This window comes from Bactrocera oleae, chromosome 4, assembly GCF_042242935.1.
Source record: "Bactrocera oleae isolate idBacOlea1 chromosome 4, idBacOlea1, whole genome shotgun sequence".
Taxonomy (NCBI): Eukaryota; Metazoa; Arthropoda; class Insecta; order Diptera; family Tephritidae; genus Bactrocera; species Bactrocera oleae.
The window spans coordinates 62,654,762-62,669,488 of record NC_091538.1 but is presented as its reverse complement, the minus strand read 5'-3'; the positions used below and the strand labels follow the sequence as shown (position 1 = coordinate 62,669,488).

Sequence of the window (14,727 nt, the reverse complement as noted above, 5' to 3'; positions counted from 1 at the left end):
TGATTTAGTTTGCGAATTAGTTACTATTATACTCAAAAAAATATTATATTTAAAAAAAAATTATTTTATTTATTTTATCGCAAGAGGTTCAAAAGACCTAAAGACTCACGCTAAATTATACCTTAAAATTTAAACTGTTTTCTAGACCTCCTTTTCATATTGTTTAAGAATTGTATCGTTGGGTGTGTTTCAACTATCGAAGAGGGTTTTACGTGATCTTCGTAGTCGGAATCGGTCTCGAAAGTTAAATCTAACCTGTACTTGTTGTCCTGCCAAAATTCAATTTTTGATTTGATCAAAAAACTTGCAGGTTACTGTATGGAGAACATGGAGAAAAAAAATGGACAGTGATCAGAACTTTTGCCCTGAGTAATCACTCAACCGAATATGGATTTGAGAAAAACGCGTTTAAAGATAAACTGATGGAGCTGATTGAACTGAGCGGCTACACTTCGGAAAGCCGTAACTCAACAACTTCTTAAGATATCGATTTAATATTTTAATATATTACTTCTAAAGCTATGAGCTATCAAAATATGAAAACGAATTAATTTTGTTTTAAACTTCACACTAGGTTCGTCTTGAATGCTGTATACTTTACATTCCGAGGTGAGAGTCCAAATTTTTATTTTTGCGTTTCGTACGGAGAAGTATCTCTTAGGAGCAAACCAGGTTGGATTTGGGACCAATTAATTCAAGAACTCTCGATATAATACCTAAATCCTATCCCTTCCCACCTGTTTTTATGTGTTTTGTAGCCCCTAAAGACAGGAATACCTGTAAAATTCTTAATTGAAGTGTAGAAAAAAGGCATTTTTATTTAGGAAATTAAAATTAATTCTAAAGAAAATTAAATACTAAACACAATGAACACATTTATTTGAAAAATTAATTTTTCAACTAATTTTAAACAAAATTAGATTTCAGAGTCAGCTAAGAGAGACCTGAATACAATTTTATGCTCTTAAGCTGCCTAAATAAATTCAATATCTCAACCACTTGAATAAACTCTCACTTGCTAAGAGTAAAGCCTTAGCAGCAAAAGCTTCGGAACATGCATACAAGTGCAGCTACTTCTTTAACCACCTTCGCTTCACTTTAACACGATATTCGCCTTCTTTTGCACCTTCTTTGCATAAACTGTGGCAAAAGCTCGGCGCCACTGCTGAAAGAGAATCAATGTAAACAAAATCAAAGCGCACAAGAAGTGTGTGAATGAGGGAAGTTGCGTGAGGTTCGGTTTAAATGTGAGTAAGTTACGCTATACGATTACCCGCTCGGCTACAATCTACAAACGAAGCGAAGCGTAGCAGCGTGTGTAATCCATAGCGGCTATAGTGTGACGGCGAAGACGAAGAGAGAAATACAGTAAGACTTAGTGCAGCACAGCTGTTAGCGGACCAAAAGCATAAGAAAGAAATTAAAAAGGAGCAACAACAATGCGCAGAAATGCTACGAAGGCAAGGAGGGGACAGGCGCAGCTAAAAGCCAAAAGCTCTCCGTGGCCGACGGCCAAGCAAACGAACTACTTAAGCAACGAACGTGGCCTAGTATGTAAGCTAAAGAAACAGTCACACACACATACATACCTACATATACCTACATATATACACCCACATATACATACGCAATCGTTCGCCAACGGTAACAGCAATGCTAGTAGCTGAACGCTTGTGCTATTGCTTGCTAGTCAACGCTGTTGTTGTTGTACGTTGTTATACTACCATAGCCGCTTGCTGCCTTTGCTCATTATTTGTGCCTTATTGTTGCTGCTGTTTTTGTTTTTGTTTATGTTTCTTTTTGTTCGTCGACGGTTCAAGTGATTGTTTGTTGGCTGGTGGTTGGTGGCTGCTAGCTGGTGAGTGGCTACTTGCTGCAGCGCCTGGCCAACAGTTGAGTCGCGAAAGTCGTCGAGTGCGTTTGCTGAGTGAGGTTTTCGGCTGCCGTTACCGTTAACGTCGAATTTCTAACTATTATTATTTGTATTATTAGTTATTCACCTACACTTAGTGGCTTCTTCAGCTGCGGCTTCTCATCGTTGGGGCGTTGAAGCGGTGCATGTGCGTGTGTGCAATATGCAATCATTGCAATAAGTAAACAACCACAACAGCAACAACATCAAAGTGTGTATTTAAAGTAAAACTAATCATTGTAGTGCTTTTTTTGGGTGTGTGTTGGTATTAGAAAACAAGTGTATTAGAAAATATAAAAAAACACCTTTGTCGTGTCTTTTGGATTGTGAATGGGAATCGTGAAAAATTTTCAAAAGATGGAAAAGCAAATTAAAAAAATTACAGAAAAAACAACAAATACATATTATTTAATTTAAATATTTTATTCATTTATTTATAAACAAAAAAGAAATAAAATCATGTAAACTGTGTTCCCTTGTTTCAACTTCAACACTAAAAAAATTTGATTGATTTCTACAAGCGCTTTCCGTTTACTTATGCTGTGCTTTTTCTTGTAAAAATTTTGCCTTTTCCTGCGGTTGCTAAATTTATGTTTTTGTAGCTTTAAATAATTCGGTAATGCCCAATTGACTTCAGAGTGACCATTCCGGTTGTTGGTATTGCTGTGAAAGTTGCATGTGCTCAGTGTCATTGATGCCAGCAACAACTAAATGTAAAAATAACAGCAATAGAAACAACAAATGAGAAAATAACAACAATAAATGCAACAAATTAAAAAAAACCAACAAAATAAACACAGCAAATAAGAAAATAAATACAATAAAAAAAACAACAATAAAAGCAAGAAAATGGCAACAACAAAAACAAGCAAATAAGCAAATAACAAAAAACAATAATAACGATGATAAAAGAAAAGTGAAATGATTTAGAAATGAATAGCGTGCAATAAACTGCTAACAAGAGAAAAGATTAATTGAAGTGTGGAAATATTTTTTTGTAAAGAAAATAGCAACTAATTAAACGAACATCAATGTTTATGATGATGCTTCAAAAAATAGCAAAGAGACAAATGTAATAAAAAAGTGGTGCATAAAAATAAAAAGCAAACAAAAAAGTGATAAAATAATAAATAAAATACCATAAAAAATTAAAAATTTATGAAATCGGTAGAGTTTTATGTAACATACGGCATATAAGTCATTTTATATAACTCATTTGAAAACAGATAATTATGATAAATATGAAGAAGTTACGAAAAATATGCAAACTGAAAAGAATTGACTTATTAGTGCAGAGAAAAAAAAATACAAATTAATAAAATAAAGTTTAATATAAATTATAAATAAAAAAGGAAAATACGAAGAATTAAAAAAATTATGTAAAAGATAAAGAATTAATATATTATTATAATAATTTAATAATATCAAAAATATTTAAATAGGAAATACCTATATGTATTTAATATACATACATTAATATATTATTACGTAAACGAAAAACACTAAAATAAATTTATAAAAAGCCAACAAAGCATTATATAATATATATTAATAAATTATTATAGTTATATTAATAAATTATATAAGTTCTATTTTCGCATAATGTAAAGCCTTTGAAGTATACCATCAGAAAGTAGAGATTTCAACAAGGCCTGCCAACTTTTTTAAAAAAGCTGATAGCTTGATGTGAGAATTTTCGATTGAAAATTAAAATGATTTTTCAGTATGAAGTCAAAATAAGCTGAAATTAAATTTCGTGAAAGCAAAAAACTATTAAAATAAAAAACCAAAAACTTCGCTATATAAATTTTTTACATACATTTTGAGGTTATTTGAAAAAATAACACAAAAGTTGTAATTTTTTTTTATTATCTTTACAACTTTGCTATTAAACTGCCTTCCATAGAGCTCGTAGCTTTGCCGGAAGTCGAAATAAACAATTTTTAACACCTTAAAATTCAACACCGGCTTCTTCTTTTTTCTCTACGCGACCACAGATCGTCTGTAAATTATTTTTCATCGCAGTTTTGATGTCTGATCTTCTTTTTTTCAATGGATTTAACCAATTATGATTTTTTCACTTTTTAGCTGTTTTAAAAGCTTCAGCACTGGCCTATGTGATCTTAAAAAAAAAAAAAAAAATACAAGTATATATTATATAATGTAATTAATAATAGTAATAGTAAAAAAATAATGATATACAAAAAAAAATTAATTTAATAAATAAAATAATAACATTGGATTAATATATTTATAAAAAAAAATAATATGAGCGTGCAAAATATATTTAAAAAATATATAAAAAAAATTTAAAAACTACGTAATAATAATTATAAAACAACGTTATCACATTTATAAATAAAATAAAATTATTTTTTTTTATTCCATGTAACTTCAATAATGTTGATAAACCATCTCAAAACATATTTATAATTGAGGATATCTTCCAACATAATCATTGTCCTGTCATAAGTATGTCTTTCAGATTTGATATTGTCCCTTTGTCTTCTAACTAAATCATATGAACACATTTAACTACATTTAGGATTCAATAATATTAATTTTTCCAATATTTTCAAAGCTTACTTGCTTTATGTATCAATATGGCTGAACAAGTTCTTTTCGAAAACCAAAAAGGATTGAAAGAGATCAAATAGAGCATAAAAATTAGTAAATTCAACTTAAAATTTTCTTAATCAGCTCATATACTGATACGCAACATCGCAACACCTCTTTTGCATAAAATAAAATTTGAAATTGAAATTAATATTTTACAAAAAGAAAAAAATAATAATACACTTTATGTCTATAAATTACAACAACTAAAGTTTGAGGTTATATAAAATATTTTTTCCGTTTGGTAATTTTTGGGTTAAGACAAAGTGTGTTTGTGCAACACCTCGGCAAAATCGCGCAAAGTGAACTGTATGTAAAAATTTGCAGTCAAGAAACCAGTTAATATTACACAAAACAAAAGAAATACAAAAAACAAAAGAAACTAAAACTATAAACCAGAAAAACTTCAGCAACCGCAAGAAAACGAGCAAAAATGCAGCAATTGGAAAAAAGATAATGTTTAACAACCAACATATAATTACAACAAAACAGGCAAACGCGAGCAAGTAACACAGAACAACAAGTCGAAATAATAATAATAAACTCAAGTAATAACAACAGCAACTGAAAACAGCAACAAATGACTACAACAATAAACAGCACGCGCAAATTGTGTGTAGTTTTGCTTTCAAGGAAAAAAGTGAAATTAATTGTGAACACAAGCAGCAGCAACAACATTAGTATTAGTACAAAATAACATTTTTATTAAATTCGCAATAGACAAGCGAATTTCTGCAGCCATAAGCACATTTTTTGCTTTTATTCATGAAAAATATTGTTGAAATTCAGTGAAACAGCTGGTGATTTTGTAGAAAAAATAAGCGTAGTTGCAAATATTACTGGAAACTATAACGGTTAAGGGCAAAAGAAACGAAGCGTTTGCTAAAAAGGCAAATAAATAATTTTATTATTTTTGAAATATTTTAATAAAATATTTAAAACTTTATTGGTCCTGGGTTTTGAAAAAGAGCTCAACATGATCTTCGAAAGGCCAGAGTAGCTTTAAAGCCATTATCCGTTATTTGGTTTTTATGGAGCAGCTTTAAAATCGTTTTTCGATATTTTTTAATGATTTTTAACTTTTATAATTTTTTTTTTATTTTTAAGTAACAAAGACTTATATAACAGAATATTTTCAAATATTTTTTTAATATAAGTTAATTCTAATTAATTTATTTAGTATAAAACTTTTTAAACCAATTTTTGTTTAAAAATAATTAAAACACAACTTAAATACACTTATTCTCAGCAAATGTAATTTATTTTTCACAGTTATTCTGTTTTTAGAATTCGCCCACCTGGCGTATGAGTAACCTGCCACTACAGTGTCCGTGTGTTTGTTTATAAGTGCCAAGAACAGTATTTGCTAAACTCGTTAATTTCGATAATTTCGCGTAACAATATTAAAAGATAAGAAAATTAAACATTAAAAATATATACCACAATAAAAAAACGTAATAAAAATCACAAAATCAACAGCAACAAAAACAAAAATAACGGAAGCAGCAATTCCAAGTCGTAAGTGAACAGAAGAATATACACAAAAGGTAAGTTTCGCATGCTAAAAATAATTGCAAATAAACAATGTATATACCTATATATATATTTACAAATATATAACTGTGCATTTGTGTTTGCAAGTGTAATAATTTCGATTTCAATTCAAGTTTCGTTTTCAACTTTGACGTAAGCAAACAGTAGTGCACGAAAATATAGAAGCAGCAGAATAAATACTCAAGACCGTTTCTGTTTATATTTTGAATTTTTAATGAAAAATTACTTAATTTCTTTACATTTTTATTTTTTATGAAAATCGAGCTTTCACTCTGAACTATATATAGTTTTTAAACAATTTCTCCATATAAGAGTCTTAATTATTTTGAAATTTCTGCGGACTGTAGCTAAATTTTTCAAAAATTATGTCACAGATTTACGCGAAAGATTCTATTTTCAGCGTCTTCTGAATCTTGAAAAAGTTTTTTACCATTTTAATTGAATTTTTTACTTTTATATATATTTAAAGCCTAAAGAGATTTTGAATGTTTGCAGAAAACTTAATTTTTTGGCATACCCAAACCATACAGTCCATAGGGAATAGGTTTAGGCTACTAGAATACGAACTATATGGAATAAACTATTGGAAAATAATATATTTAGCATTGCGTCAGCAATTATAGCATATAAATCTGGTGTTCAGGTTTTAATTTTAATTCCGATTTAGTAAACCCGAAATATATTTAAAAAAAAAAAGTTCTGCGCGCTTCTAATACAACAAGTCGTTTGCGAGTAGAGAATTTAGGCAGTTGTCTTACAGAACTTTTTCTCTTATTTTATAATAAATTCAGCTTTATTCCTTAGACATTTTTTTAATTGGTATACAATTTACTGCTTGAAAAAGCGACTGATTCGACTTTTAATCGAATTTTGGAACACACGTCAACCATAAAACTGTTCATCAAATTTATTCACACTCAAAAGGAAACGTCGAAGACCCTATAAAATATATATACATAAGACGAGCTGAGTTGATTTCGCCATGACAGTCTATCTGTATATACAGAAACTAAACTAATTACTCCGGTGTTGAGTTATCAATCTGAAATTTTTGTAACGTTTTTTTCTCCGCAAGAAACTGCTCATTTGTCAGAACCGCCGATATCGGACGACTATAGCATATAGCTGCCATGTAAATTGACCGATCAAAATCAATTTATTATATGGAAAACTTTTTTATTTGACAAGTTATCTTTTCCAAAACCTGCACAGCTTATTGGCCAAAGCCACCTTATAATCTGCGAACGTATTGTTCAAATCGAACCACTGTAGCATATAATGCCATATAAACTGAGATCTGTTTTTACCCTTCTATGCTAGAAGAAATGCACATGTGTGGCATATTATAGCTTCGAGGTAGCCAAAGTTTAAGTTTTCATTGATTAAACACATTCATAATTGCTGAAATTTCTAATATAAAAAACTATTTATTTCAAAAATTCTAAATGATTAGTAAAATAGTTTCTCCCTTCTGCGGATTTTAATTTAAGTATAATATGCTTTCATAATTGTTATTTTTACCAAAAACCAAAAACCAGCTTTTACAATACAATAGTGGTTTAACAACAATTATTTTATATAATTTTTTTTTTCATTCTCATAAAAAAAACCGACGGGTCATCAAGGCGTATACGCAATTATTCATCGTTTTTTCATGCACGAATTCTATGAATAATTTGCCGTCTATCCTCTAGCTGTAGGCATAACAATTATTGCCAAAATATCGCTATACTTGTAATTTTGAAACACATGTATCAAATTAGTTAACAAAGTGCTTGAGAAAAATCTGAGTTATACGGGCTGCTGTTGTATTTCGTTTCCGGTTTGCGTATGACGTGATACGGTTTTGATTGTTTGTCGTTTGTATTATGCGTATCTCTCTGACGCTATCATTTTCCGCATATTGCGAGGAAAAACTTTATAGTTACGTTCAGTAAAACAAAAATAAAATAGCTGAAATTCATATGGGTAGAAACAATACAATGAGCTGCGGTTTCAACTCTCAGCCGTCATGTGAGCAACAAGTGGTTGAGGCTGCGACTCAAGGTCGTTGTCACCAATTACTGGTGCTGCTGTTACAAGTGAACAATACAATTCATAGCTGTGTAGCTGTTTGTCTGTCCGCCCGTGTATTTTCGACTCGCCCATCTTTATTTCAAATATGTACATAACTCTGCGCTGAGCTGTTGTAGGCATATTTCAGATGCTGCAGCCACATACAACACATCCATATCCATATAGGGGGGCATGCACCATCGTTTGCTGTGTCTATTTTTCTTCGAAATCTTTGTATTTCTAACAGCAATAGCATATTCAAACGCCCCTTCATTATTTGTTTGTTTGCATTTGCCTCAAGTACAACGACAACAACTATGTAGTTGCCTCGTATTTCCTCTGCTGCTCTCATTATTGCGCGACTTGGTGGTGCGCGTGTTGCCTGCCTTAAAACCCCATATTAGCATACATTGGCGCAGTGATTGTCAGATATTCGGTCGCACATTGTTTGCATATGCATGAAGTTTGGCGCTCAAGTCTTTGGTTTTCCAAAAGCCATTCATACACATTTACATATATATTATTTCATACGCCATGTCATTGGCCTGTTGTGTGGCATTCATTGCTGCTGCCACTATTACTGCTGTGGTGTGGTGTTTTTATTGTTTTTGTTGGCATATTTCATTAGGAATTAAATAATAACTGCCGGATTTGAATACAATTCTCATACAAAATCTGATTGCATCGCTGTGAGCCAATAATCATATATGTATAAGTATATGTCATAAGCGGTGTAGTGTGTATTTTTAGAAAAATTGTTGTTATTGTTGTTTTTTAGGAAATGATTTCATATTAAGTTGAATTAATTTGAACTTTATTGTCTAACCAAGTGTTTTAATTAAATTAAATTAAATTAAATTTGGGAATAGAGAACGGTGTGTTATGTGGCTGGGTAGAGGCGTGTCTGGTAGTGTTAGGCGGAAATATAATTAAAGAAAAATAAATAGAATAACAATTAATGTTGTAATAAATTGTGTTGATGAATATAAAGGTTAATTAATGTGTAAAGCAAAGAAATATGAAGATCGAAAATGATATGCCAAAGATGTCAATGAAAAACTATAAATGAATATATAAAATGAATAAGTAAAGAAATTAAAATAAATAAATTTATATTAAATAGTAAAAAAAAAAAAAAAAAAAAAAAATTAAATTAAATAATATCAAATAAAATAAAATAAAAACTCAAAAATTGAATAAAAAATAGAATAAAAAAAAATAACAATAAACTAAATAAAATAAAATAAAAAATAAATAAAAATATAAAAATAACAATAAAATGAAATCAAAATAAACCAATTTAATTAAAACCAATTATAAAATAAAATAAAATCTAATCGAATTATATTAAATAAAATAAAAATAATAATAAAAAAAAGTAGTAGGAAAATAAAATGAAATAAAATATTTTAAAAGCGAAAAATGAATTTATAAAAAATTAAGTTAGGAAAAGGAACATGCACAAAATAAATAAAATTATATAATAACGTTGAAAAAGAATGACGTTATTCTACGTTTCACTAGCTTAATTACTACAATTTCTTCTTGATAGCAAACTCCACTCCGATTTCCATTAAGATGTATCATTATGTCAAAAATGTTGCCTACGGATTTTGAAAGTTAGTCTAAATACTGTGCTTAGGCTATATTTGAAATCCAAGTTTATTATTTGCTGATATTTTTGACAGATCTTAAAGGAACATATAAAATTAATTTCTCAAACAATTATGAGCCATTCGTGAATACTTAATATGAAACAGGCTTTTGATGTGACATAAAAAAAACCAGTACTACCAAATAATTATTAAGATATCGATACTACGAGTATGCTGGTTCGCTTAGCAACAGCACTAACTGTACACTTCGTAAGCACTGCGCCTTTCGGTAAATACATTTATGCATATAATATATATTTATATATTTATGTATGTGTACACATAACTGCAACCACGAAACAGTAACGAAAATGAAATCCGCTAATAACTGGGTATGCCGAGTTGTCACTCTGCGTGGCTGCTACACCTCAAAGCAGAAGCGTCGCACGAAAGCTTACTGCCGCGCTGTTTTTAATATACAAGTATGTAAAGGTTTAGCAAAACTACAGTTTTTTATGCCATTATGGTGAGGTTCTCGTTGCACGCTTTTTGCAGTTGATTACATTTTATTGCCACTTTAGCTGCCACAAGCACTCATCTGCTGCTCATCATCCTGTGCTGCTGCCAACACTTTGTTGTGCGTGGGCAGCAATTAACTTGCAAATTTGAGCATAAACGAGGCATGTTAAGCGTGAAGAACTTAATGTGGAATATGAAAAGAACAAAAGTCGAAAATAATTTATGAGACGTGAGCATATATAGTTATGCTCTGTAAACTAGCTTGTGCAGACAGTGATAATTGGCGGGCAATTGTCACTTGAAATGCTTTTGCAAGCGTGTGAGGCAAAAAAAAAAAAATGGAAACAAGCTGTTGTGTAATACATATGTATGTTTTTGAGTTTTAAGCTCATAATTGCCAAAGTTGTATACTTTTTTTTAATACGTGGACCAAATATTTCTAAGGGAGTAAAAATTAAGAGGGTTTTGAAGACTTTAAAATTATATTTAATGCAACACTTCGATTTCAGTTGTAGTGGAAAGAATTTATGATACAAAATTAATATTATTGTGGTTAATATTTACCACATTGCACAACACTGCTAATGGATGAAGATGGATTAAAAAGAAATTCCTCATTTAAGGCATTAAACCCCAAAATTAGAAAAAATATTCAGCCGAAAGTAAATATATTGGATAATATTTTCCCTATACCCAAAATCTGTGAGAAGAAGCGGATAAATTCTGGATCCACTATAGCCTTAAGAAAAAGTTCCTATTATACATTAACCAAAAAGTGAGGTTATATCGCAAACAGTTATACTGGATATGTTTGAAAAAAGTTAGGTTATGTTTTTCAATGCAAGAGCCACAATCCATTATAAACCACAGAAAAATTAATTTAAAAAACTTGGCTTAGATTAGGCTGTATTAAGTAATTTAACCAAGGAATTATCTTAAAATTCAAGTTCAATTGCAATTTTGGACGATTTTTGCTGCAATATGGAAGTTATGGCAAACTGTTATCAAAGTCAAAATGAGCAGAAAATGGTAGTCTCGAATATTACTAGAAACTTCGGAAAAAACCACATGGTTATCGTAAACTTTGTTTTGCATTAATTTGGGTAGCGAGGATTTTATTCAAATTATTTTGAGGAGTATTGTAAATTTGATAGTCATGGACCAGACAAAAATTTAGAACCATTTCGCTTACGTAGACTCAAATGTTTGGAAACGTTAAGGTACCAGTATTATATAATGTTTATTGTAGTTAAGTCTAACCACTGAAGTTCCTTGTTCTATGCTTGAGCGCACATCTAACTTTATAAATGTCGAATCTTCACATAAAATGTAGAGAAATTCTAGGACTACAAGTATATCCCACTTCGTAAAATAGGCGTCGCATGCGATATTTATGATCCTATGTATACTCTTTGTTACGATTCCAAGTAATCCTCTACTCTGACTAAAGTGATTCACTAAAAAGCGAAGAAGATTTAACAGCCTTTAATAATTGTTATTTAAAATAAAAAATAAAAAATAAATTATTTTGAAGATTTCCGACGCCAATCACCGCACATCTGTGTGATGACTCAAAAACCTCAATAATTTTCAATGTCAACCAACTGACTTGACTGCATTTCTGTTATGTAAAATATCATTAAGTTTGTCTGCCCAACCCTATGCGGTTGTTGTTGTTGTAGCAATGCGCCCACAAACCTCATTAGAAGACAGAAATAGACGCAGACGAACACATCAGATGTGGGTTTTTTATTAGTTGTGAGTAAATATTATCAAATGCTTGTCAAATCAATAAACATATTTGTATATAAATCATTTTTGCACAACTCAGCAGTTGGTGATAATTTTCTTAATTTATTAGAAAATGCAATTTCATAATTTATTTACCGAATTCTACTTGAAATTTTTGCACAAACAAAACTCTCCACACTCCAAATACACTCAACAAGTGTGTGCGCATTACTTAATTACTTGCGAATTGCTCACTAACACAGTTAACAACAACATAAAAAACATGCGAATTGAATGTAGAAAGAAGACACACAAAACGCTGGAAAATTTTTTTTGCACAAAATTGCAAAGTATAAAAAAACATCTCGCACTTTAACTGCCGGCGTGCCGACTGGGCAGCAAGCGAGTGCGTTAAAAGTTATGCAATAATTTGCCGAAGCAAAGGCATATGCAAAATCTGAAGATAACAAAGTAAAAAATCTGCAGAAGAAAGATATGCGAAGAGGAAATGTGCGAAAACGCTTAAGGCACACAAACACACACATACATGTTTCCACCAACGCTTGTGGCAGCTGCAACGCGTGAAAAACAAACACGCACACACAAGCGGACAGTGCGTTGCCACCGTTTGCAATAAATTTGCACTTACAGCAGCCAAAGTTGTAAAATTAGCTGGAAAATAGTAAACTATATGCAAATACACGCAGTTATTATTATGCTCACAGCGGTTTTTCGCACTTGCCTCCGGCTAGGTGCATAAACCGCAAGTAATGAGAGACGTTACGGAGATTCAGCTGATAGTAAAACACTCACCTACTGATACGTAAATGTGTGTAGGGGAAGAGAAACATGCTTGCTATACATTTTTCTTAGTGCGACTTGGAGCTATTTTAACTTGATATTACAGTTTTTCAATGGAATCAATAGCATGTCATGTGTATAACACTAAATTCGAATTGCTGACTTCTTTAATGGGCATTAGGAAAGTGGTTTAGTGTTTCATAACTATTATATAAATATTCCAATTTAGCACAACCCTTAAAACTTTTTTATTCTTTTAAGTTTTTTCATTAAAGTTATCTTAACTTGAATACATTATATTCCTTCTTCTCTATATGATGGGTTATGACGAATACTCAAAAAGTACTAATAAAAGCTTTACGTTGGTTGGAAGTACTGATTATAAGTAGATTCAACCTTTTTCTAATTTATCAGTAAAAACATGGATAAAATTTAGTAGCTTAGCTTAGCGAAACTTTTAAAAAAATTTCCCAGTTCATTGTAATATCAATTAAAACATCAATACTTCCAAGAGAAAGGAGAAATATATCTCATTTCATGCGGTTTTCACACCCGATATTTTTTGTGTAAGATTATTAAGTATTAAAGATAAATCTTTTGGTCAACGGTTTGCATCCAACAGAAAACGTTTTGCTGCTGCTTTCTTGTCACGTTGTTTGATCTAAACAATATTCAAGTCGAATTAAGGTTAATTAATAAGAAAAAAATATTTTATGGATATCTTTATCTTGATTTTGATCGGTCAGTTTGTATGGCAGCTATAAGTTATACTTGTAGTAGCGCGATCTGAACAATTTGTTCAAAGATTGTTGCTGAGAAAAATAATCTATTCAAAATTTCGTGAAGATATCTTGTCCAATAAAATATTTTTCTATACAAGAACTAGATTTTCAACGATCAGTTTGTATGACAGCTATATCCTATTGTCGCTCCATATAGGTGGTACTGACAAATGAGCAGCTCCTTGGGAAGAAAAGGATGTGTGCAAAATTTCAGAAATATATCTTAAAGACTGAGCGACCAGTTCGCGTAAATACAGTCAGCTTGACATGGCTCGACTCAGCTTGACACGCTGGCCAATATATACATATGTATACTTGGTTCTGGGTGTTATAAACTTCGTGACTGATTAACCTTGTTCAGGGTATAATTAAGGATATTTCAGTTATAAAACACTGAAAGAAGAACGTATTGCCCTAATATTTTGAGTTTTATTATCTATTTTCTTCCCTTTCATTTTATTTCTCTCTCTGGCTATATCTTTAATTCCGTTTTTTTCTTTTTAAAATAGACGATTGTCTTTACTGGTTTACAAAGAGCTAACCGCTTTAATATTGCTTACATAAGTCATATACTCCATATATGTACATCGTTAAGTATACTCCAAACATATCTCTACATTGATTAACATATGGCTTGATAACTCATCTATTAACATTAAGTTATGCTTTTAGAGATGTGATGAGAAGTGCTACCATAGTGTTGAAATTTCAAATTAGGGATAACACAAGATATATTTATTTAAATATGAGAAAGAAAGTTGAAGAAAATTCCTTTCTGTCATAAAATATTTGATTCTAAGTAAGAATTGCCTTGGTCACCTGCAATATGAAGTGACAGTGATTGGATAGGTGTATAAGTATTTCCACCTCGCCTTCCTTCTAATAACTTTGAGAATTTGCATTTAGACTCTCGGCCAACAGTTTTACTTTTTATAATAATCTGTTAACTCTTCACTACTACTTGTAATCAGTGTAGGTCTTCATCGTACTGTTGAGTAGAAAATTCTTGAATCACTAATATCGGCTAGCAAAATAATCAGTTTCTTGCTTAGGGTTAATGGTATATCTCACATGTGCTCAATACAAATATATTCTGCTATAATCAGTGGTGTTAAGTTAATTTTTCTGGGAGAGATACTACTAAAAAATGCGACACAGTCCA

The 14,727-nt window shown here is 30.8% G+C and overlaps 1 protein-coding gene across 5 annotated transcripts in view; it reads left to right on the top strand.

Moving 5' to 3' along the window:
* Positions 1-1,880: 1,880 nt before the first annotated feature.
* exp (expansion) overlaps positions 1,881-14,727 on the top strand; it is a 119,806-nt gene continuing 106,959 nt past the window's right edge. The window contains exons 1-2 of one of the 5 annotated variants that reach the window (XM_070108001.1): positions 1,881-2,060; positions 5,816-6,075. The gene's annotated coding sequence lies outside the window, so the exon portion shown is untranslated. Of the gene's footprint in view, positions 2,124-5,800; positions 6,076-14,727 lie in introns of all 5 variants that reach the window. The other 4 variants (XM_070108000.1, XM_070107999.1, XM_070107998.1 and 1 more) reach the window with 4 other exon arrangements.